The following is a 23,764-nucleotide window of genomic DNA, read 5'->3' as shown; positions in this document are numbered from 1 at the left end:
GAGACCATGTGGAACTGAAGATGCTGCAACTCAGTAATAATGAAGGCAGACACCTCCCAGCAATAGGCTGTGTACTAAGCACCCAGGTGCATTGCTGACATTCATTCTGCTGCCAGGTTACATGTTAATATTAACTTTATCAGCCCATTGTTTCTGCTGAGGAGAGCCTTGGCGACATGATTTAGGGCATAAGGCCGCCAGGGAGGGCCATTCCTTGTTCTAGAACACCCATCTTTCAATTCTTGGAGCCAAGGGATACAAATAAAGTGAGCTTTGACTATAGTCCAGACATGTTTTCAAAACAGACCCCAGAGGTAAACAGGCACATACTACATTGCTTCTACAGGTTCAGATTTACTAATGCAAATGTGCCAGGATTCAGTATTAGGCTGGGTTCACATCACGTTTTCTCCCATGCGCTCCCGTATGTAATTCATTTCAATGAGCCGGCCGGAGTGAAACGTTTGGTCCAGTCGGCTCATTTTTGAGCCGTATGCGCTTTTACAACCGGACCCTAAAGCTGTGGTTGACCACAGTTTTAGGTCCAGGGAAAAAGCGCATACAGTGCAAAAATGAGCTGACCAGACAACATTTCACTCCGGCCGGCTCATTGAAATGAATTACATACGGGAGCGCATAGAAAGGCATTCGGGAGCGCGAGGTTTCAGCTCCCCCCTGCCGTATGCGCTCCCGTATGGGAGAAAACGTGATGTGAACCCAGCCTTACATGTTTTGCACCACATCTATTATGAGTTTAAGGCTAGTTTTACACACAGCAGTATTTGGCATCAGTATTTGTAAGCCAAAACCAGGATTGGACCAAAAACACAGAAAAGATTGAAATACTGACTCTTTCCATTGGGTCCAACAAAAGGAGTGTGGTCTAAGTATAGGCATAGAGCTTGGTTATATATATATATATATATATATATATATATATATATATATATATATATTGTACATGATACAATGCACCAAGTGTGACATGGGATGCTACATTGGTGAAACCAGCCGGAAACTCAACGAAAGGATGAATCTACACCAAAATTCCATCAAACGCTATAAAGAAAATGACTACTGCACCCCAGTTGGACACCATTTTACCCAAACAGGCCTCTCCATACATGACCTTACAATCAAGATACTGAGAGGGAACTTCAAAAACACACAAGATAGAAAGACATTTGAAGCCAAAATTATACTGTTTTTTGACTCGAATAACCTGCACTGTGTTCTCTTTTACATCTCACTATGTCCTGCTAATTATCAGTCTCTCCCCTGCTCCCCCTTCCCTCCCCCTTTTTCTCATTCTTATCTATTTAGTCTATATTCCCATAACAGGACAATTTATGGCCCATCTTAGTGTGAATTCTCCACATCTATTGTCTTAACCCCTGCATATTTGTGAGATGTAACCTGTGTCTTCTACTTGTGAGCTTAGATTTGCTTTGGACTTGATAAAGGGAGGAATCCCGAAAGCTTCTCTACAAAATGCTGTTAGTCCAATAAAAAAGGTATTACAAGATACTGCAACATTTTATGATTTGCATCTGCATCACTGGACTAATACGGCTACTCAAATGTAAAATATATATACCGTATATACACGAGTATAAGCCGACCCGAATATAAGCCGAGTCCCCTAATTTTACCCCAAAACCCCAGGAAAAGTTATTAACTCGACTATAAGCCTAGGGTGGGAAATACATCATCCCCCCCATGTAATCATCCAGACCCCCGTCATCATCCCCTCCTTCATCATCACTGCCTGTCAATCCCTTCATCTGTGGTCTTCAACCTGCGGATCTCCAGATGTTGCAAAACTACAACTCCCAGTATGGTCGGACAGCCATCGTCTGTCCAGGGGAGAGAGACAGAGACACAGAGAGACAGAGAGACAGAGAGACAGAGAGACAGAGACACAGAGAGACAGAGAGACAGAGAGACAGAGAGACAGAGAGACAGAGAGACAGAGAGACAGAGAGACAGAGAGACAGAGAGACAGAATTATCAGCCGCAGCAGCTGTCCCTACATCAGGAAGCTAATCATTTGTGACCCGCGGTCACTGTTCTGTTTCTCCCCCCCCCCCCAATTAATTATTCCCTGCGCTGTCTGGGGAACTAATCATATGTCACCCGCAAGTGCCACTCTCTTCGTCCTCCTGTGAGTTGCGGGCCGCCAGCGCTGGAACTCTGTACTGTACTACATATTCCTTGTGCCCCTGCTGCAAAAATAAACTTCAACTCACCTTCCTATGTTCCCGCATTACTCCAGTAATGGACTCACGCTGGGGATGGGAATGTCACAGCGCAGTCAGCCTATCACTGGCCGCAGCGATATCCCGCCTCGGTCGGTGATAGGCTGAGTTCACTGTCATGTAAGGAGCCAGCTCCTTACATGACAGTGCGCTCAGCCTATCACCGACCGAGAGAAGCAGTGCCCACGGGTCACACGATGACGGGGGGGGGGGAATACCGTTAAATACCGTGGAACCGCCATAACTTACAAAAATACTGTGATACACATTTTTGGTCATAACGCCCAGCTCTAACTGAAATGTCAGACCATACTGAAGCAGGTATAAATACAGTCTAAACCGTAGATCCCGAAGTCCATGCGCAGAATTTATCAAGAGCCGTGCAACTTTTGATAAGTTAGGCGCACAATAGACCGGGCTTACCCTATGTAGGTTGGTCTATATTGATTCGGAAAATTGACAACTTTGATCATTTCCCCCAAAGCTTTCTACCCACTCACCAACCTAAGAACTTTATAAAGGAGATGTCCGGGCTGCCCAGGACGTCCACAGCTCTTCACCTCCATAATGATTTCAATGTGTGAGAAGACATACTGCACTGCACGGGCTGGGGATGATTTCTATATGTTAGGAGACATACTGCACTGCACGGGCTGGGGATGATTTCTATATGTGAGAAGACATACTGCACTGCACGGGCTGGGGATGATTTCTATATGTGAGGAGACATACTGCACTGCAGGGGCTGGGGATGATTTCTATATGTGAGGAGACATACTGCACTGCAGGGGCTGGGGATGATTTCTATATGTGAGGAGACATACTGCACGGGCTGGGGATGATTTCTATATGTGAGGAGACATACTGCACTGCATGGGCTGGGGATGATTTCTATATGTGAGGAGACATACTGCACTGCATGGGCTGGGGATGATTTCTATATGTGAGGAGACATACTGCACTGTACGGGCTGGGGATGATTTCTATATGTGAGGAGACATACTGCACTGTACGGGCTGGGGATGATTTCTATATGTGAGGAGACATACTGCACTGTACGGGCTGGGGATGATTTCTATATGTGAGGAGACATACTGCACTGCACGGGCTGGGGATGATTTCTATGTGTGAGGAGACATATTACACTGCAGGGGCTGGTGGTGTATAGACTACAGGGAATAAATATTATACTGGGGATGATTTCTATGTGTGGGGGGGGGGGGGGAACTCCTGAATGACATGCTGGGAGTTGTAGTCCCTGTTATGTGTGTGTATGCCAGTGTTTCCCAACCAGGGAGCCTCCAGGTGTTGCAAATATACAACTCCCAGCATGCCCTGACAGACTTTGGGCATGCAAGGAGTTGTAGTTTTGCAACAGCTGGGGCCACACTGGTTGGGAAACACTGGTGTAACATGATGTGTATGCTGAATAGGCTAGAACAGTGTTTCCCAACCAGTGTGCCTCCAGCTGTTGCAAATATACAACTCCCAGCATGCCCAAAGTCTGTCAGGGCATGCTGGGAGTTGTAGTTTTGCAACAGCTGGAGGCACACTGGTTTGGAAACACTAGCATACACACACACATAACAGGGACTAAAACTCCCAGCATGTCATTCAGGAGCCTCCATTCACACACATAGAAATCATCTCCAGTATGATATTTATTCCCCTGCAGTCCATAGATCCCCAGCCCTGTATTATGTCTCCTTCACACACGTCCTCTCTCCCTCCCCCCATGCAAACTTGAAACCTCCCCGTGATAAGTGAGGTCCTGTGTAGACAGAGCTGGGTGAGGGGAGGAGCTGTGTACGTCCTCAATCTCCCCCTGCACTGTCTCCTGCGGTTAAAAAAAAAAAATCGAACCCATGGCTGCTCTGTTTTTCCCCCGTGCAAATTTGAAACCTCCCTATGATAAATGAGGTCCTATGTAGACAGAGCAGGGTGTGTACGTCCTCATTCTGCCCGTCTTCTTGTGTTATGCAGAGCTGTGCTCTCCAACCTCCGGGAGGGGCGTGGCTAAATTCTCTCCTGCAGATGTGTGACCTCGGGCTCTGCCCTTGCTCCTCCCAGCTCTAGCTTAGGTGCCAATCGCTGCATGGTGGAGGAGAGGGGCTGTACAGGGGGAGGATATGAATAAATATTCAAACTATGGGCCGGGCAACACCGTGAACGGGACTGGCAGCTATGAGGAAAGGAATGACGAGCTGACCACAAAATGGCTGCGGCTGTAGAAGAAGTGTAGGTGGAGATGCTGGATTATGCAGCGCTTCCCGTCTAGAGAGAAATCACTGATAAAGGTACTTTCTGTTCCAGATGGGTTATGTGAGTATATTACAAAGTTATATCACTTTTTAAACTGTTGCTAACTGTATAGAATTTTTCACCATAGGACTACTCCTTTAAGTGCCAAGAACACTATTGTTGGAGAAAGATAACCACTTGCTGCAAGCTAGTAAGGTTAACAAAATATTGCTCCAAACTAAGGACTGTATTTGTACAATAGTGTAAAACAACACTCTGTATAAAAATAGAATGAAGGACAAACAAAGTGATAACAAGAATAGTGCAAAAAAAAAAAGTACATAGAGCATGGCGCTAATGTGAACACAGACTAAACTACAATAAGTAAAATCATTTTACAACACTAATGAACACAAATAAAGGATTCAGCAAATTTTTTTGTGCATTTTGCACAAAATATGAATTGAAAAGGGGCACACGATATGTACACACCATAAAATGGAACACACTAAGATTTTGCTTTTATTTGCACCGTGCACGTCATTTTTGAAAAAAATTAAATAAAAAAAAAAGGGCGACCTGCGTTTTTTTGCACATTCTGCACCACATTTTCAAAGCTCATTTGTCACTTTTTGGTGAACAAAGATGCCCAATTGTATTCCACAGTATGAGTGGTGTAAACAGTGCCAAAGCACAATAGAGGCCCTGTGGTATGTCCAATTTTTGAAGGTGCGCAAATTAAAAGACCCTCTCACCTGGACAATGTTTTTTATTTAATATAAGGGAATGTAATGTATATTAAATAATAAACCTTTTACATTAATAGATTTATTTGATATATTTCTATATTAAACATTGTAGTAGTAAACAAAGTAGTGAGTAGTTGCACTTGAGGAAGGCTGACTAATAGCAGGCACCACACCACTGCTCCCTTGCACGCTTGCTATGTGGGTTGGAATGGTTCATTTTGTTTGGTTACTTATGTGAGGGTGAAGTTTGAACCATTTGGCCCCAAACAAGTAAAGTGGCTTTTTACACATAATTTAAGTGCAGCTCAGTAATGGTGCACATTACTCACTTTCACCCACATACTGAAAATGCTTAAAATTCGCCAGCTGTCCTTCAAAGACTCTATTAAAAGAGTCAATGGTGCTTGCCTCACCGATTGTGTCATATTTAACGGGAATATTCAGACATGTCTGTCATGTGATGGTAAATCACAACTTTAAGACTGGGTTCACATGATGGAATCTCTGGCCGGAGATTCTGAGGGCGACCAGTGTCCACAGAAGTCAGCGCTAGGATCCCGCTGACTGCACTGCCATCCCCACAGACAGCAATGCATTTCTGAGTGGATCCACAAAAAGAATGACCATGCTCATTCTCTTGGAGTCAGGAATTGGAATTTCGGCCGATGTAATTCTCAGCTGCGGGAATTCAGCAATATGTATGATGTAGCAGAATCCCATTGAAAATAAGGGGAGGCTGCAGCGTTTAAATTTCCGAGCGGAATTCTGCTTGGAAATTCGATTGTGTTAATCCAGCCAAAGTCTATTTCTATTTGCTACAGTCAAATAATTAAAACATCAACTCTGACACTTTTACATTTAATCTGTTTTTATGAAGATACTTTTCCCTGTGTCTCCTCTGTACAGACATTTGGTTTTGTTGATGAAGTCCAGTTCGGGGTGGCACACAGTCTCTGCTTTGTAGGCACTGGCTGGTGCCTCGGTGCAAGCACAAACTGAGTAAACTTAGGAAGCACATGGAGTATGGGGAGGTTAAAAATCACTAAAAACTATTGAATTATAATTGGCCCATTAAAGGAGTTTTCTGGGGAAATTTTTTTAAATTGTTGGCCTATCCATTTGGTTGGAGTCCAACACCAACTGTTTGGTGGGGGTCTGACAGTCCACTGATTAGCGGTTCACAAGAGCCATGGCACCCCCACAACACACAGTGAACAGAGCCACACCTATAAAACTCTAGAAGAGAAGGTGGACCAGGCACATCCTTTTATAACATCGGCATCCCACTGATTTCAATTGACACTGTGTAATTTTCATCATCCTTTATGTCGGCGCTGCAAGAAACCTCGGACCAGGTACCATCAAGTTTACAGTTGATCACCGTCATCTGCTAGTCATTAGGGAAATTTTTTAAGTAGATGAAGACATTAATGGACAAAATATCTACAACTGTTTTATGAACAAATAGGTTACTCTGTTACTTTACAATTTGAAAATGAAATGCAGAAGAGAAAATGTTTGGGCACAGGGAATATCTGCAGTGATTAATATGTGCCGAGTGTTTTCTCATCTTTTGTATTAAGAAAATGGAAGAACTGGCAAGAACGACTGCAACTCTGCACAGTCAAATGCTGTCTTAGTATTTAGCATTAAAAAGATCAAAGTATGGCTATGCCAAGCATCCATACTGCCCACATCCGTTTCTTTGCTGCCATAAAGCCCCCATAGTAGGAAAAGAAGCAGCAATGAGTAACACAGTGCCTTAACGGCGCAGCTAAGAAGTTCTTAGCGCACAGCGCCGTACATTTATGGCACAGATTTCCTGGATCACCACGTCTCTGGACACTGTGATCAGAACGGGATGACTGCTGATAACTATCAGCAGCCATCCCGGCATATCATCCAGGGGGGTCTTGAGACCCCCCCCCCTTGTCGGCGATCGCCGTGATTAGCCGGTCAAGTCTGACCAGCAAATCACAGCTCTTCCGGGCTGATAGGGTCTTTGGCGACCAGATAGCCTGGAAAATAGGGATGATCGGAGCTGTCAAAGACAGCTCCGATCATCCTAAAGTATAGGAGCAAGATGGCAGGGTTGCCACCTCCGCCTATCTCCTGCGATTGGCCGATCGGCGAATCGCAGGGCAGGGGGAGTCAAAGTTGAGATCTCCGCTCTGCAAGTCCGGGCAGAGCGGGGCAAAGATGGCGACGGCGGTTACCGGTGGGGACCGCCGACACACAGCGGGGGACTGCAGGCAGCAGTGAAAATCTGGTAAGTTATCTTCACTGCTGCATAGTTTCACAACTACAACTCCCAGCATGCCCAGATAGCCAAAGGCTGTCTGGGCATGCTGGGAGTTGTAGTTTTGCAACACCTGGAGGGTTACAGTTTGGAGACCACTGTATAGTGGAAACACTGTGGTAGTCTGTTACCTAACTTAGTGTTTCCCAACCAGTGTGCCTCCAGCTGTTGCATAACTACAACTCCCAGCTTGCACAGTCTGTCAGTGCATGCTAGGAGTTGTAGTTTTGCAACAGTTGAAGGTTAGCCCCCTCCATTCACACGGGCGGATGTTTACAGCGAGTTTCCCTTTCAGTTTGAGCTGCAGCAAATTTTCCGCCGCAGCTCCAACTCCAAGCGGGGAACTTGATGTGAACCCTTGCCCGTGTGAATGTAGCCTAAAAACATTACACTACCACAAAATAAAGTGTAAAACACTACATATACACTGCCCCCCCCCCCCCCCCCCCCCAAATAAAAATTAAAAACGTCACATACGGCAGTGTTTACAAAACGGAGACTCCAGCTGTTGCAAAATAACTCCCAGTATTGCCGGACAGCCATTGACTGTTCAGGCATGCTGGGAGTTTTACAACAGCTGGATGCACCCTGTTTGGGGAACGCTTTTGTGTCCATCCCTATGCAAATCCCTAATATAGGCCTCAAATGCGCATGGCGCTCACTTCAGAGCCCTGTCGTATTTCAAGGCAACAGTTTAGGGCCACATATGGGGTATTTCCGTACTCGGTAGAAACTGCACTACAAATTTTGGGGGGCTTTTTCTCCTTTTACCCCTTATGAAAAGGTAAAGTTGGGGTCTACACCAGCATGTTAGTGTAAAAAATTTAAAATGTTACACTAATATGCTGGTGTTGCCCCATACTTTTCATTTTTACAAGAGGTAAAAGGGAAAAAAAAGACACCCAAAATTTGTAGCGTAGTTTCTTCTGAGTACGGAAATACCCCATATGCGGACGTAAAATACCCACAACAAGGCTCAGGAGTGAGAGCGCACTATGTACATCTGAGGTCTAAATTGGTGATTTGCACAGGGGTGGCTGATAGTTACAGCAGTTCTTACAAACCACCCACATGTGACCCCATTTTGGAAACTACACCCCTCACGGAATGTAACAAGGGGTATATTGCCGCGACACCCCACAGATGTTTGACAAATTTTCGTTAAAGTTAGACGTGAAAATGAAATTTTTTTTTTCCACTAAAATGCTAGTGTTACCCCAAAGTTTTTATTTTCACAAGGGGTAATAGGAAAAATGCCCCCCAAAATTTTACACACCATTTCTTCTGAGTAAGAAAATGCCCCATATGTGGATGTAAAGTGCTCTGTGGGCGAACTACAGGACTCAAAAGAGAAGGAGCGCCATTGAGCTTTTTGAGAGAGAATTTGGCTGGAATTGTATGCCATGTGTGTTAACAATTTTTCCTATTACTTCTTGTGAAAATGAAAAATTTGGGGTTGCACCAGCATTTTAGTGAAAAAAATAAAATTTTTCATTTTCACGTCCATATATAGAGAAAATTCGTCAAACACCTGGGGGGGGGTTATGGCTCACTGTACCCCTTGTTACATTCCTTGAGGGGTGTAGTTTCCAAAATGGTATGCTATGTGTTTTTTTTGTTTGCTGTTCTGGCACCATAGGGGCTTCCTAAATGTGACATGCCCACCAAAAACCATTTCAGCAAAATTTGCTCTCCAAAATCCCATTGTCGCTCCTTCCCTTCTGAGCCCTCTAGTGCACCCACAGAGCACTGTACCTCCACATATGAGGTATTTCCTTACTCGAGAGAAATAGGGTTACATATTTTGTGGGACATTTTTACCTATTACCCCTTGTAAAATGAAGAAAAATGGGTTTACAAAAACATGTTAGTGTAAAAAAAAAAAAAAAAAAAAAAATTTAGAATTTTCTCCTCCACTTTGCTGCTATTCCTGTGAAACACCTAAAGGGTTAATAAACTTTAAATATGTTTCCCCCCCCCCCTCCATCTTAATCTCCCCATGTCATAATCCCCCCCCCCCCCCCCCGATTCCCCTGGGCTAATATATCTATATATACAATAACATCCCTCCCTCCCATACACTTAGTTATACGGCGCTCCCAGAGTCCATTGCCGTCTGTGGCAACAGCGCATTTTCGAGCTGTCCTAGTGCCACCTTTTCTACCAAAGCATGCTGCCCCTGGAGTCTCCGCACAGAATTTCTCAGAGATCCTGTAATGTGAATGGGCCCAAAAATGTGTAAGTTTACAATAAAAGTAGCCCATGGTTAAAGGGGTACTACAGTGATTTTTTTTTTTTTTTTTTTAATGAACTGGTGCCAGAAAATTTCAGATTTGTAAATAAATTCTATTTAAAAAATCTTATTAGCTACTGTATGTTCCACAGGAAGTTCTTTTCTTTTAGATTTTCTTTCCAGTCTGACCCCAGTGCTCTCTGCTGACACCTATAGCTAACCTATGCTGCTCTGGACAGTTCCTGACATGGACTGAGGCGTCAGTAGAGAGCACTGTGGTCAGACAGAAAATAAATCCAAAAAGAAAAGAACTTCCTCTGGAGCGTACAGCAGCTGATAAGTACTGGAAGGATGAAGATTTTTAAATAGAAGTAATTTACAAATCTGTTAAACTTTCTGGCACCAGTTGGTTTGAAAAAAATTTGTTTTCCACCGAAGAACCCCTTTAACAGATACTCTGGTGAAATCAGCATCTGCCTCTTCTTGACACCGGCCTCAGTTAGGACAGGATTAGCACAGGGGCAGATTCTCTGCAGTAAATCTGATTGATGTTGACATTTTGTACTAGACTTGTGGCATTATCAGGAGACATATGTCACCCGTCACTTTAATTCACCCATGCAGAATTCACTGAGCTATGAAATGCACAGGCATGAAAAGCAGAAAGCCTACTTGGTAGTCCTCAATCTATAGTAATTAGATAATGAACATCCTTAACCTTTCACAATAAAGTGCTTTTCAATCCCAGCTTATAGGAAAATCAATAGTTTTCTCACTAAAGAAAAACAGTCCTGTTGCTTTCTTACTAAGATATTCTAATGGTAAAATGTTCATACACGAACATACAATAAGGCCAATTATTATTATTTATTTTTATATAATATATACATATTTTACTTTTTGTTTTTAACACACAAGTAAGTAACCCACTCCTTGTTTAAGAATTTTCTCATGTGGATGTGTCCCTCCCAGTAATACATGCAGGATGGAGCTCTGTGTGTCCAGGATGCTGCGGATCCCACTAGCTGTCTTGTATGCTTCACCGATTTCTTTATACAGTCCATAAGAGATCTCTTCTCCCTTAGGGTGCGTTCACACTGAGGAATTCAAGAGGAATTCATGAGGAATAATTTCAGTCAGGAAATTGTTGCCTCTGTCATTTTATCCATCAAGCGGATTTTCCATGTGGAAATGAAGAGGAATGAAGGAGGAGGCTATTTAATCTACTTTTCTGAATTCCGCTTGAAAACAACGTAGGGCAGAATTTTTTTTTACCATTTTTTTACCATTTTACCATTAGATTCTGCTTGTTCTTTCTTCAAGCAGAAAGGAATTCACCGTCGGAATTCTGCTAGTGGAATTTCCGCAGTGTGAACAGGACAGCAGAAAAAAAACATTAAAGTCAATGGGCAGAGGAGATGTGCATTAATTTGGAGAGGAGAATTCAAGAGGAATTACTGGAGTACCGTATTTATCAGGGTATACCACGCACCGGCCTATAACACGCACCCTCATTTTACCAAGGATATTTGGGTAAAGAAAGTTTTTTACCCAAATATCCTTGGTAAAATGAGGGTGCGTGTGTGTGCATGTGTATACCCCGATACACCCCCAGGAAAGGCAAGCTATCGGCGCTGCTGCCCATTCTCTCCCCCTGACTATCGGTGCAATGGGGCAGCGGCGCCGACAGCCAGGGGGAGAGAAGGGGCAACGGCACCCATTGCCGGTGCCGCTGCCCCGTTGCCTCCCCCATCCCCAGTTGCATAATTACCTGTTGCCGGGGTCGGGTCCGCGCTGCTTCAGGCCTCCGGTGTGCGCCCCCTGCGTTGTTGCTATGCACTGCACGGCGCGGCGCATTGACAAGTGACGTCATTGCGCCACGCCGTGCAGCGCATAGCAACTACGCAGGGGACGCACACCGGAGGCCTGAAGCAGCGAGGACCCAACCCCGGCAACAGGTAATTATGCAACCGGGGATGGGGGAGGCAACGGGGCAGCGGCGCCGGCAATGGGTGCCGCTGCCCCTTCTCTCCCCCTGGCTATCGGCGCCGGCAATGGGGCGCGGGCACCGATAGTCAGGGGGAGAGAACAGGCAGCAGCACCGATAGCCAGGGGGAGAGAAGGGGCAGCAGGGCTCTAGACCCCAGGACCGGCAGGGGCAGAGAAGCCGGCAGCGCGGGCGGTCTCTGCACCTGCAAAGCCGCTGCAGTTCATTGATTTAAAGCGCCCGCTTTAAATCACTGAACTGCAGCGGCTTATCGGCGTATAACACGCAGGTAGACTTTAGGCTAAAAAAATTTGCCTAAAAAGTGCGTGTTATACGCCGATAAATACGGTAATTTCCTCTAGAATTACTCAGTGTGAACGCACCCTTAACCCCTTAAGGACTCAGCCCATTTTGGCCTTAAGGACTCAGACAATTACATTTTTACGTTTTCATTTTTTCCTCCTCGCCTTCTAAAAATCATAACTCTTTTATATTTTCATCCACAGACTAGTATGAGGGCTTGTTTTTTGCACGACCAGTTGTCCTTTGTAATGACATCACTCATTATATCATAAAATGTATGGCGCAACCAAAAAACACTATTTTTGTGGGGAAATTAAAACGAAAAACGCAATTTTGCTAATTTTGGAAGGTTTCGTTTTCACGCCGTACAATTTATGGTAAAAATGACATGTGTTCTTTATTCTGAGGGTCAATACGATTAAAATGATACCCATTATTATATACTTTTATATTATTGTTGCGCTTAAAAAAAATCACAAACTTTTTAATCAAATTAGTACGTTTATAATCCCTTTATTTTGATGACCTATAACTTTTTTATTTTTCCGTATAAGCAGCGGCTCATTTTTTGCGCCATGATCTGTACTTTTTTTTGATACCACATTTGCATATAAAAAACTTTTAATACATTTTTTATAATTTTTTTTTTAATAAAATGTATTAAAAAAGTAGGAATTTTTTAATTTTTTTTCGTTCACGCCGTTAACCGTACGGGATCATTAACATTTTATTTTAATAGTTCGGACATTTACGCACGCGGCGATACCAGATACCTGTTCTATGTCCTATGTATAGGACATAGAACAGATCAGTATTATCGGTCATCTCCTGCTCTGGTCTGCTCGATCACAGACCAGAGCAGGAGGCGCCGGGAGCCGGACGGAGGAAGGAGAGGGGACCTCCGTGCGGCGTTATGAATGATCGGATCCCCGCAGCAGCGCTGCGGGCGATCCGATCATTCATTCAAATCGCGCACTGCCGCAGATGCCGGGATCTGTATTGATCCCGGCACCTGAGGCGTTAATAGCGGACGCCCGCGAGATCGCGGGCGTCGGCCATTGCCGGCGGGTCCCTGGCTGCGATTAGCAGCCGGGATCAGCCGCGCATGACTTGGGCATCGCTCCGATGCCCGCGGTTATGCTTAGGACGTAAATGTACGTCCTGGTGCGTTAAGTACCACCGCACCAGGACGTACATTTACGTCCTGCGTCCTTAAGGGGTTAAAGGGGTATTCAAGGAAAAAACTTTTTCTACATATCTCTATCAACTGGCTCCAGAAAGTTAAACAGATTTGTAAATTACTTCTATTAAAAAATCTTAATCCTTTGAGTACTTATGAGCTTCTGAAGTTAAGGTTGTTCTTTTCTGTCTAAGTGCTCTCTGATGACCCGTGTCTTGGGAAACGCACAGTTTAGAAACAAATCCCCATTGCAAACCTCTTCTAAACTGGGCGTTTCCCGAGACAGGTGTCATCAGAGAGCACTTAGACAGAAAAGAACAACCTTAACTTCAGAAGCTCATAAGTACTGAAAGGATTTAGATTTTTTAATAGAAGTAATTTACAAATCTGTTTAACTTTCTGGAGCCAGTTGATATATATAAAATAGTTTTTTCCTGGTATACCCCTTTAAGCATACAAAGGAAAGCCTGACTACTTTGTTCTGTACCTCTTATGCATCAACAATGAATGAGACTCCAAAGTCTGAGTACCCTCATCCTGCATCCACACATCTATTCCTTACATTTTTCAACTGACCGTATGTCAGTCAGAAAAGGTAGAAAAGAGATCAGATGTATCTTTGTAGTCTGTTACCATGGAAACACAGATGACACACACAAATAGTAGAAAATGTTAAGATCATTTGAAAATTCAAGCCATGTCCATCATTACACTAGTACTTAAAATCCTTAATCCAAAAAACTACTCTAATGTTTGCCACTTGGTTTCTCCCTTCCATGCAATTTTCTATTCACGACCTGTTTAGTTATAGTAACAGAAAGACCCCAACAGATCACAGGAAGTGCTATGTGCAGGAGAGAGAAGGTGAAGTTGTGTACCTGCAATCTCCGAACCTGCCTTTGTCCTTTATAGGATTCACACTGTCCCTGAAAGCTAAATTAAAGGGGTACTGCAGCCATAATTAACATATCCCCTATCCACAGGATAGGGGATAAGTAGCTGATCATGGGTGGTCCAACCGCTGGGGCCCCCAGAGATCTCCTGAACAGGACCCCACCCCACTCATTCAGGAGCACGTATCATCTACCTCTAGGGATGGCACGCACTACATTCATTTCAATGGAGCATGTGCCATCTAGAGGTAGATGACACGCACTCTGATTGGGCGGCACCAGGTCCTGTTCAGAAGATCGTGGGGGGCCCCAGTGGTTGGACTGAAGTACCCTTTTAAGGCTTCCCTTTCATTTCAGTCACAAGAGCAGTTTAGTGCTTCATGCAACCCTTTTCTTGCTGTGCTGCCGTTTCTTTATTTCTGCTTGCATAACACCTTTCAAAGCCAGTGCACAGTAACCTCTTCTTCCCCCACGCCATCTATAGAGTGCTGTACTGTAAATTATCTTCAGTTAGACCAGGGGCAGACAGACAATTGAGGGCCCTGGTGCTGTAACAGCATATGGGCCCCTTCCTCTCCAGTAACAGAGCATCCTCTTTATGCCTCTCAAACAATTCTCCAGTAATTAAGAGCTATGAAATGTATTCGCTCAGTCACGTAAATTTAATCTAATACACAATGGAATGTTGCTTATTGATTTTAAGGTGTCAGGGCCATATCCACTTCCTAGGCCCCCGGGTAACTGCAGAGTTTGCACATATGGGGGGAAATTTATCAAAACCTGTCCAGAGGAAAAGTTGCTGAGTTGCCCATAGAAACCAATCAGATCGCTTCTTTTGAAAATGCCTTCAAAAAAAAAAAAAAAAAGCAATCTGATTGGTTGCTATGGGCAACTCAGCAACATTTTTTTTGGACAGGTTTTGATATAGCTCCCCATGGTGTTGCTACCACTCCCCATGGTGTTGGATAGGGGATAAGATGTGTAAGCACCAGAGTACCCCTTTAAAGGGGTATTCCGGCACTTAGACATCTTATCCCCTATGCAAAGGATAGGGGATAAGATGCCTGATCGCGGGGGTCCCGCCGCTGGGGACCCCCGTGATGTTGCACGCAACACCCCAGCATGTTTGTGCAAGATCACAGGGGTCCCCAGCGGCGGGACCCCGGCGATCAGGCATCTTATCCCCTATCCTTTGCATACAGGATAAGATGTCTAAGCGCCGGAGTACCCCTTTAAGCCATGTCTTATTGTGTATGTTTCTGGCTGAGTGTCTGCCATTTTAGCTCCCAAAGAGGTTGTAAGTGAAACCAGATATATAAATGGCAAACTACAGATCTGCAATTAGCCATTATTTCATTAATAAAATCGGGTGGACACCAAAAACCAAACTCAGATTTAGTGCAACTACTTGAAGATCCACCAACTTTGTAAGTAATAGAAGGATATAGAAGCATGCTCTATCCAGTGGAGGAATAAGAACACACACAACTATCCACATTACATCTGGCTCAATAAAATGTTAGCAATGGGAGCTTACCAATGGCATTTCTCATTTGAGAAAGAATTTAAAAAAATGCCAAATTACATTTTCTTGTATTTATATGACGTCACTTCTCAGTTCCTATGCTTCCTGGCTGATGTTATGGTCGCTTTTGAATGCTGGAGATGCTTTCACTCTAGTGGTAGCATGAGACGGAGTCTACAACCCACACAAGGAGCTCAGGTAGTGCAGCTCATCCAGAATGGCACATCAATGCGAGCTGTGGGAAGAAGGTTTGCTGTGTCTGTCAGCGTAGTGTCCAGAGCATGGAATCGCTACCAGGAGACAGACCAGTACATCAGGAGACGTGGAGGAGGCTGTAGGAGGGCAACAACCCAGCAGCAGGACCGATACTTCCGCCTTTGTGCAGGGAGGAGCACTGCCAGAGCCCTACAAAATGACCTCCAGAAGGATGCAAAAGTGCATGTCCACTCAAACAGTCAGAAACAGACTCCATGAGGGTCCGATATCCCTATCAGCCCAACACCGTGCAGGACGTTTGGCATTTGCCAGAGAACACCAAGATTGGCAAATTCTGGAGACAACGTGGTGAACGTTCTGCTGCCGGCAACATCCTCCAGCTTGACCAGTTTGGCGGTGGGTAAGTAATGGTGTGGGGTGGCATTTCTTTGGGGGGGCGCACACAGCCCTCCATGCGCTTACCAGAGGTAGCCTGACTGCCATTAGGTACCAAGATGAGATCCTCAGACCCCTTGTGAGACCATATGCTGGTGCGGTTGGTCCTGGGTTCCTCCTAATGCAAGACAATGCTAGACCTCATGTGACTGGAGTGTGTCAGCAGTTCCTGCAAGAGGAAGGCATTGATGCTATGGACTGGCCGCCCGTTCCCCAGACCTGAATCCGGTTGAGCACATCTGGGACATCATGTCTCGCTCCATCCACCAACGCCACGTTGCACCACAGACTGTCCAGGAGTTGGCCACCTCATCAGGAGCCCAGGCGTCGTAGGGAGGTCATATGGGCACGTGGAGGCCACACACACTACTGAGCCTCATTTTCACTTGATTTAAGGACATTACATCAAAGTTGGATCAGCCTGTAGTGTGGTTTTTCACTTTGATTTTGAATGTGACTCCATATTCAGACCTCTAATTGTTGTGCGATTTTGTTGTCAGCACATTCAACTATGTAAAGACAAAAGTATTTCATACGATTAGTTCATTCATTCAGATCTAGGATGCGTTATCTTAGTGGTCCTTTTATTTTTTTTGAGCAGTGTATTATGTAAGCTGCAAAAGTGGTGAAACTACTGGACTAGGGGAAAGCGTGTGCAGGTAAATAAAAATCCTCCTCAACTGCCCTCCTGACCTAGTAAAGGAAATAAAAGCATCATTTTATCTATCCAAGGAGGTAGCCATCAGCACAACGCTCTTTACTGCTGTCCATTGAAAGGATGGAGAATCCTGTACATTCCCGGAGCTAATGCATTCAGCCTGGGGATTCCACGAAAATCATGTTGTCTCAGAATGATGACTGAAAATGATCAATAGCGTTTCAGGGCAATGAACTCTCAGTGGAAATTTGGCCAGAATCCAAGTAACTTTGCAAGGTGTTTTTTTTTTTTATATATATATTTTTTAAATTATTTTTAACTTTGTGGCTTCATTTATCGCACCCGGTGTGCTGTCACCTTCCTCCACAACTAACAAAAATTCTAGTCCCTTTTGGAAAGACTGCAAGGTGCGGACTGTTCCTAACATGATATTGAGGTCTTCCAAAAACAACCAATCATATCAGAATGCTTCTGCTTAGAAAACGTGCAGCTACCAGAAAACAGTAAATGGATATTTTATTGCCCTCAAAAACCTCCAAGTCCTCACTCGACATACAACCAGCTACAAAAGATGCCGACATGTAACATTAGTCTAGTTTAAGTACTTACAAATTAACAAAAAACAATAAAGGAATCAATGGATAAAAAGCATGTAGTTAAATATGGTACGTGAAAATATCTCCACAAAGGCGATTTATGGTGGATTTTCATTTTATAATACACGTGAATGAGATTAGGAAAAACCCCATTCACATGTGACAGATTTTCAAAGTTCAGATGAAAATTGGCAAATATGCCAAGTCGATAAGGCTGGCACAAAGTCCATTCTGAAATGAACTGCAGTGCACACCTCTCCTAACCTGGTCGTTATGTGAAGGGCTTTTTTGTGTATTTTATATTTTGTATTTATTTCAATTGCAGACACATTCACATGAACACCAAAGAAAATACGATGCATCATAGGGATATTCTGCTTTTAGTTCCTTAGCAACACCTACACTTATACACCTGGTGGAATTTATTTCCATGGCCCGCAGCTTCATGGCCACTACCATTTATAAGAGACTGGTTACAAAAACAAAAGCAAATCTATGCAAGTTGCTGTGTATGTGATTCTCTAATGCTCAGAATTAATTCAAACTTTTATAATAAATAATATGCAATCAAAAGAATACAAAACATATTGATTATTTAGATAAAACTATTAAAAAGGGGTACTCCGGTACTACTGAATATTTATAATTAAAGCACGGATTGGACAGTGTCAGATCATGCGGGGACACCTCTCCAACTGGTAACACTTATGTTGCGGTCACATGGCCGTCTAGACCCGTTCCGTTCTTCTCCATTCAAAATTAAAAACGGACAATAACGAATGCAAACTGATGTTATCAGTTTGGATCCGTTTTTGTTCAGTTAATAAACCAAAAAAAATAAAAATAAAATTTTTTGTTCTGAGTATATGCAAAAGTAGAAAACAGATCAAAAAACAGATTGAAAAAACAGATGCAAACAGATGAAATTAAAGGCTCATCCATTTTCCATAGACTTCAATGTTAAATTTACTGTATCTGTTTTTTCTTCCATTTTTTGGACGGAAGAAAAAATACTGCATGTGCCGTTTTTTCTGCCGTCAAAAAAAACCGGAAATGAGTGCAGACGGGAGCAAATGGATTGTTAAAAAAATCCCATTGACATGAATGGGATTTTTTTTTAACCGTTTTGAATCCGTTTACAGGCTGCAAAAAAGGAAACAAAACGGGGATTAAAAAAAAACAAAAAAAACGGGGACAGACGGCCATGTGAACGCAGCCTTAGATGTCAATGTACACATTATTTTTTAGGAAGAATAACAGAGGAACAGCACAATGAAGAATTCTAGGTAAAGACGCACCAGAATTGTGATATCATGAAAAATATAAGTATATAAAAAAATACAAAAATCAGGGTAGAGACAGGTCCTCTCGAAAACCCCTGCTTTCTACGCATAGGAAAACAAGACATAGTTGAACTGTGAAGGGAATATGAAAGCAAACCTTGTTCACCGGCTATTGCAGGACTCTGGAAATATACAGTCAGGGCAATACTTGTATGCCATGGGAGGATCTACAAACATGCCATTCTGTCTTAAACAAACGGATATATTGAACTTTCCCGGCTTTCAGCTGTGGTTACTTTCTCAGTAGGTATGTCACAGGAACCAGTCAAACAACTCATTCATACATAACTGCAGGCGGTGAAATACCCAGAGCAATAAACTCAAGTACAGCTGACATTTCTAAGTGCACCAGTCAGCGTGTGTTATGACAGGATCACCGACATGAGGGCTGGATCCAGGAACCAGACACAATGCAGGTGAGAGGATGTGTTGGTACCAGATTACACTGAAAAGAGAACACAGGAACAACGGCACTGTGCACCAAGATCTCACACTATGATCCTCAACCCCCACTACATAGGACAGACCAGGCTAGCAGAAAAGCAAGGCATCAAGTGGAACATTAATTAGATATCTAGGTTTAGAGAAACAGGGCAGGCACCATTGCTAAAATGCTGGGAGGACACGGTGTGAACATGGCCCACTGGGAGGTCGTAGGTCAAGGGTGGTCCATAAGCTTATGATACATCAGTGTGCAAAAACAGCAACTAGTAGATAAAATAAAACATCAATCTTTATTAAAGTCCATTAAAATAGTTGCCCGGAGGGAGTGGGAGTCGGTGGTCAGCGTTCCGCTGACCACCGACTCCCGCTCCCTCCGGGCAACTATTTTAATGAACATTAAAGGGGTTATCCAGGAAAAAGCATACATCTCAACTGGCTCCAGAAAGATTTGTAAATTACTTCTAGTAAAAAATCTTAATCCTTTCAGTACTTATGAGCTGCTGAAGTTGAGTTATTCTTTTCTGTCTAAGGGAACTGTCCAGAGTAGAAGCAAATCCCCATAGCACACCTCTTCTACTCTGTGCAGTTCCCGAGACGAGCAGAGATGTCAGCAGAGAGCACTGTTGCCAGACAGATAAGAACAACTCAACTTCAGCAGCTGATAATTATTGGAAGGATTAAGATTTCTTAACAGAAGGAATTTACTAAATCTGTTTAACTTTCTGGAGCCAGTTGATCAAGAAAAAAATAAAAAAAAAATAAAAAAAATGTTTTTCCCTGGAATACCCCTTTAATAAATATTGAAGTTTTATCAGCACAGAGGAGTGCAAAATTTTCTCTCCTACTTGCTTATTACACACCAAGAGAAACGAGGACCGCAGCACTCCAGAAGTATAGTGCTGCACCCCCCTGCAGCAGCAGAAGCACAGAAGCAGAAGACCACTGTGTAAACAGCGGTGTCCTGGTTCTGGATGTAAAGTACGCAAATTGCGTACATAATGTACGTATAGGTGGTAGCATTTTGCGGCTCCTGTACGTACATTACGCAAATCGCATACGTAATGTACGTACAAGAGCGTACAATGCGCTGCATGCCACGTGATGATGTAATTTCATCACGCAGCCTGACGGAGACGTTAAGGTGAGTTAATGTTTATTATTTTTTTAGAAAATGTATGTGGGGGGCATTATTACCTAACTGGGGGCATTATTACAAACCTGGGGGCATAAGCTATGTGAGGGGCATTAACTTATGTGGGGGCATTATTACATAATTGGGGGCATTATCTATGTGGGGGGCATTATTACCTAACTGGGGGCATTACTTATGTGGGGGCATTATTACTCAACTGGGGGCATTACCTACATGGATAACCTACATGGGGAACTATCAACTGGGGGCACTGTATATTGGGGCATTACCTACCTTAGGGCACAACCTACCAGGGACACTACTTAGCTGGGGGGGGGACTTCCTACTGGAGGCATTACCTGCTATCTACCTACTAGGGGCACTATCTACCGGGGGCATTACCTACCACTGAACCTACCTGATGGGGGCATTAACTAATAGGGGAAGGGGTATAACCAATGAGGGGGGTGGGTGATGGGGGGCTCAGGCCTGATGCTGTGTAAGGGGCCCCGAAATTTCTGATGGCAGCCCTGTCTGTATGAGCAGAACTGAAACAAGAAACAGGGCTTTCCAACTCCCAATCTGGAGTAAGGACATCTATCATATTATAACAAGCAGCCAGGACCTTCACAGTCCACAGAGGAACAGCTGTCAGAGGCTTGAGCTCCTCCACCTCTCTAGTGACATCTCTATGGGCAGTCACACTTTGCTGCACCTGCTGTGACCTGGTAGGAACAATCAACAGGAGGGTGAGCTGGCATCAAGACAGAAGCATCCCAAAGGACGGTGCTGGCATCATCCATCTCCATCTACTATAACCCCACAGTCTGTACACACCCAGCTATTTCCTTCATTCAGCAGAAGCAAAAGCGAGAGGTCTGAACCGGCCAGAAAGACTGATAGAAAGTCATTTTCTCCTCATGTTCCACCAATAAGAACATGAGTTTTACCATCAGGCTCTGAGAAGCAGATTTCATAAGTGACCACTAAGACTATGTTCACACATGTGAACAGAAAACCAGCTACAAAAAACAATCTGTGAACATAACAGAGTTACGGTACCACGATTTGTTGATAAAAGCTATATAACAGCAAAAGCCTGTCTACTCCATTTCCATTATTTGATGGAAATACTATTGACTAAATCAGGGCTTGGCTGCAATACCACAAACAACCTGTAGACAGACGTGGCACTGTTTTTGTAAGAAACATTGTTTTTTGCCATAAGCTGGAGAAGGATGCTTCCAGGCACTGCCCATCTGCACCCTAAAGGAGACTGTGCTAGTTCCTAATATTAGATGTTGACTCTGGAGATGGTCTTAGGCCGCATTCATACAACTTTTTTGCAATACTGTTCCCGTATAAGGTTTTTAAATGAAAAACGGATTCCTCCAAACCTGGACTAAACTGTATCAAAACGTGTGTATAAATTTTAGCCCGTATACGTTTAAAAACCGTATATGGTTTGAAAAATGGTGTCTGGTTGCATCCGTTTTTTAAGAAAAGAACGGATACGTTTTTAACTTTTCACTCCATTATGGATAAAGTTTCACTTGTTTGATTGAAATTCCAAGAAAAGAAACTGTGCAAGGTAAAAAAAAAAACAAAAAAAAAACAGTATGGTGAAAACTGGATGGAACTGTACGCACATACGGTTCTGCACGATTCCCATTGACTCCCATGTTAAAAAAAAAAAAACTTACGGTTTTTCACCCGTACCAAATACAGTGGTAGGCTACAGTTTTGGTTACAAGAGAAAAAAAAACGGACAAAACCGTACAAGATGCAAAACAGACACAACCTGATTCATCTTTTGGCATAAGGTTTTCACATTGAAAACGTATACGGAAACTGTATTGCACAAACATGGTGTGAATGCAGCCTTAGACCATGTCTTGTCTAGGTCTTCTTTCTTTGTAGAGAATCTGCTGCGGAAAAGCATGCTGAGAACCTGTCCTCTAGATACACATTTGCCAACGCCATTATCAATCTGTAGGGCCATTATGACTGGTAAAAATATATATATACTCGGCAATAAAGGGGGTGTCCAGGACTAGACAAACACAATAACTCCATATCTATCAACAGGTATTGCAGCTCAGCCCCATTCACTTTAAAGAGTTGTAGACACAGCCAGTGAGCTGCACGGCATGCCCCTCAGCGGAGTCAGTCTGCTGCACGGCATGCCCCTCAGCGGAGTCAGTCTGCTGCACGGCATGCCCCTCAGCGGAGTCAGTCTGCTGCACGGCATGCCCCTCAGCGGAGTCAGTCTGCTGCACGGCATGCCACTCAGCGGAGTCAGTCTGCTGCACGGCATGCCCCTCAGCGGAGTCAGTCTGCTGCACGGCATGCCCCTCAGCGGAGTCAGTCTGCTGCACGGCATGCCCCTCAGTGGAGTCAGTCTGCTGCACGGCATGCCCCTCAGCGGAGTCAGTCTTCTGCACGGCATGCCCCTCAGTGGAGTCAGTCTGCTGCACGGCATGCCCCTCAGCGGAGTCAGTCTGCTGCACGGCATGCCCCTCAGCGGAGTCAGTCTGCTGCACGGCATGCCCCTCAGCGGAGTCAGTCTTCTGCACGGCATGCCCCTCAGCGGAGTCAGTCTGCTGCACGGCATGCCCCTCAGCGGAGTCAGTCTGCTGCACGGCATGCCCCTCAGCGGAGTCAGTCTACTGCACGGCATGCCCCTCAGCGGAGTCAGTCTGCTGCACGGCATGCCCCTCAGCGGAGTATACACACAACTATACACACCAATAGGGTCATATGCTCAGTATCCATTTCACCCCATGTCACTGCCCCAGTAAGGATATGATCTCCTATACACGGGATGTCAGTCTCCATACACACAGCTATGTTAGTGCTGCAGAGGTGAGTGTGTGTGTGAGCACCCCCTCCCATCCCTCACCAGCAGGAGTCATCCTCTATCTCATTCACTTCTCGGGTCACCCTTTTACACGTAGAACATAAGTGACAATGCTCGGGTCCCCGCAACGGAGTGTCACTGAAGAGTAGTAATCACCGGTTACCTCACTCCACCTTCTCCTCTCCCGGAGCCCCGGTCATGTCTCCCCTCCTGCTCTTCTTCCTGACAATCCGCAGCAGAGCACCAACGCCACCTGCCATAGGACAATTCCGCTCCACAAGCAAGCGCCGCCCTGATTGGTGTGTTGGCTGGTGCACACGTCATCGAGGAAGAAGAACGCAGCTGTTTGCGTTACAAGCCTCATTGTGGGGACGCGCCAGCTGATTGGCCAACTGTTTTGGGATACATCATT

General features: G+C 44.3%; 1 protein-coding gene across 2 annotated transcripts in view; it reads right to left on the bottom strand.

Moving 5' to 3' along the window:
- HYCC2 (hyccin PI4KA lipid kinase complex subunit 2) overlaps window positions 1-23,651 on the bottom strand; it is a 106,597-nt gene extending 82,946 nt beyond the window's left edge. Inside the window, exon 1 of one of the 2 annotated variants that reach the window (XM_056536404.1) lies at window positions 23,516-23,651. The gene's annotated coding sequence lies outside the window, so the exon portion shown is untranslated. The remainder of the gene's footprint in view (window positions 1-23,515) is intronic. The other variant, XM_056536405.1, reaches the window with a different exon arrangement.
- Window positions 23,652-23,764: the final 113 nt, after the last annotated feature.

The sequence above is a fragment of the Hyla sarda genome, chromosome 8 (assembly GCF_029499605.1).
Source record: "Hyla sarda isolate aHylSar1 chromosome 8, aHylSar1.hap1, whole genome shotgun sequence".
Lineage (NCBI taxonomy): Eukaryota > Metazoa > Chordata > Amphibia > Anura > Hylidae > Hyla > Hyla sarda.
Note: the sequence above shows the minus strand (reverse complement) of the source record. Positions and strands in the feature narration are given on the sequence as shown.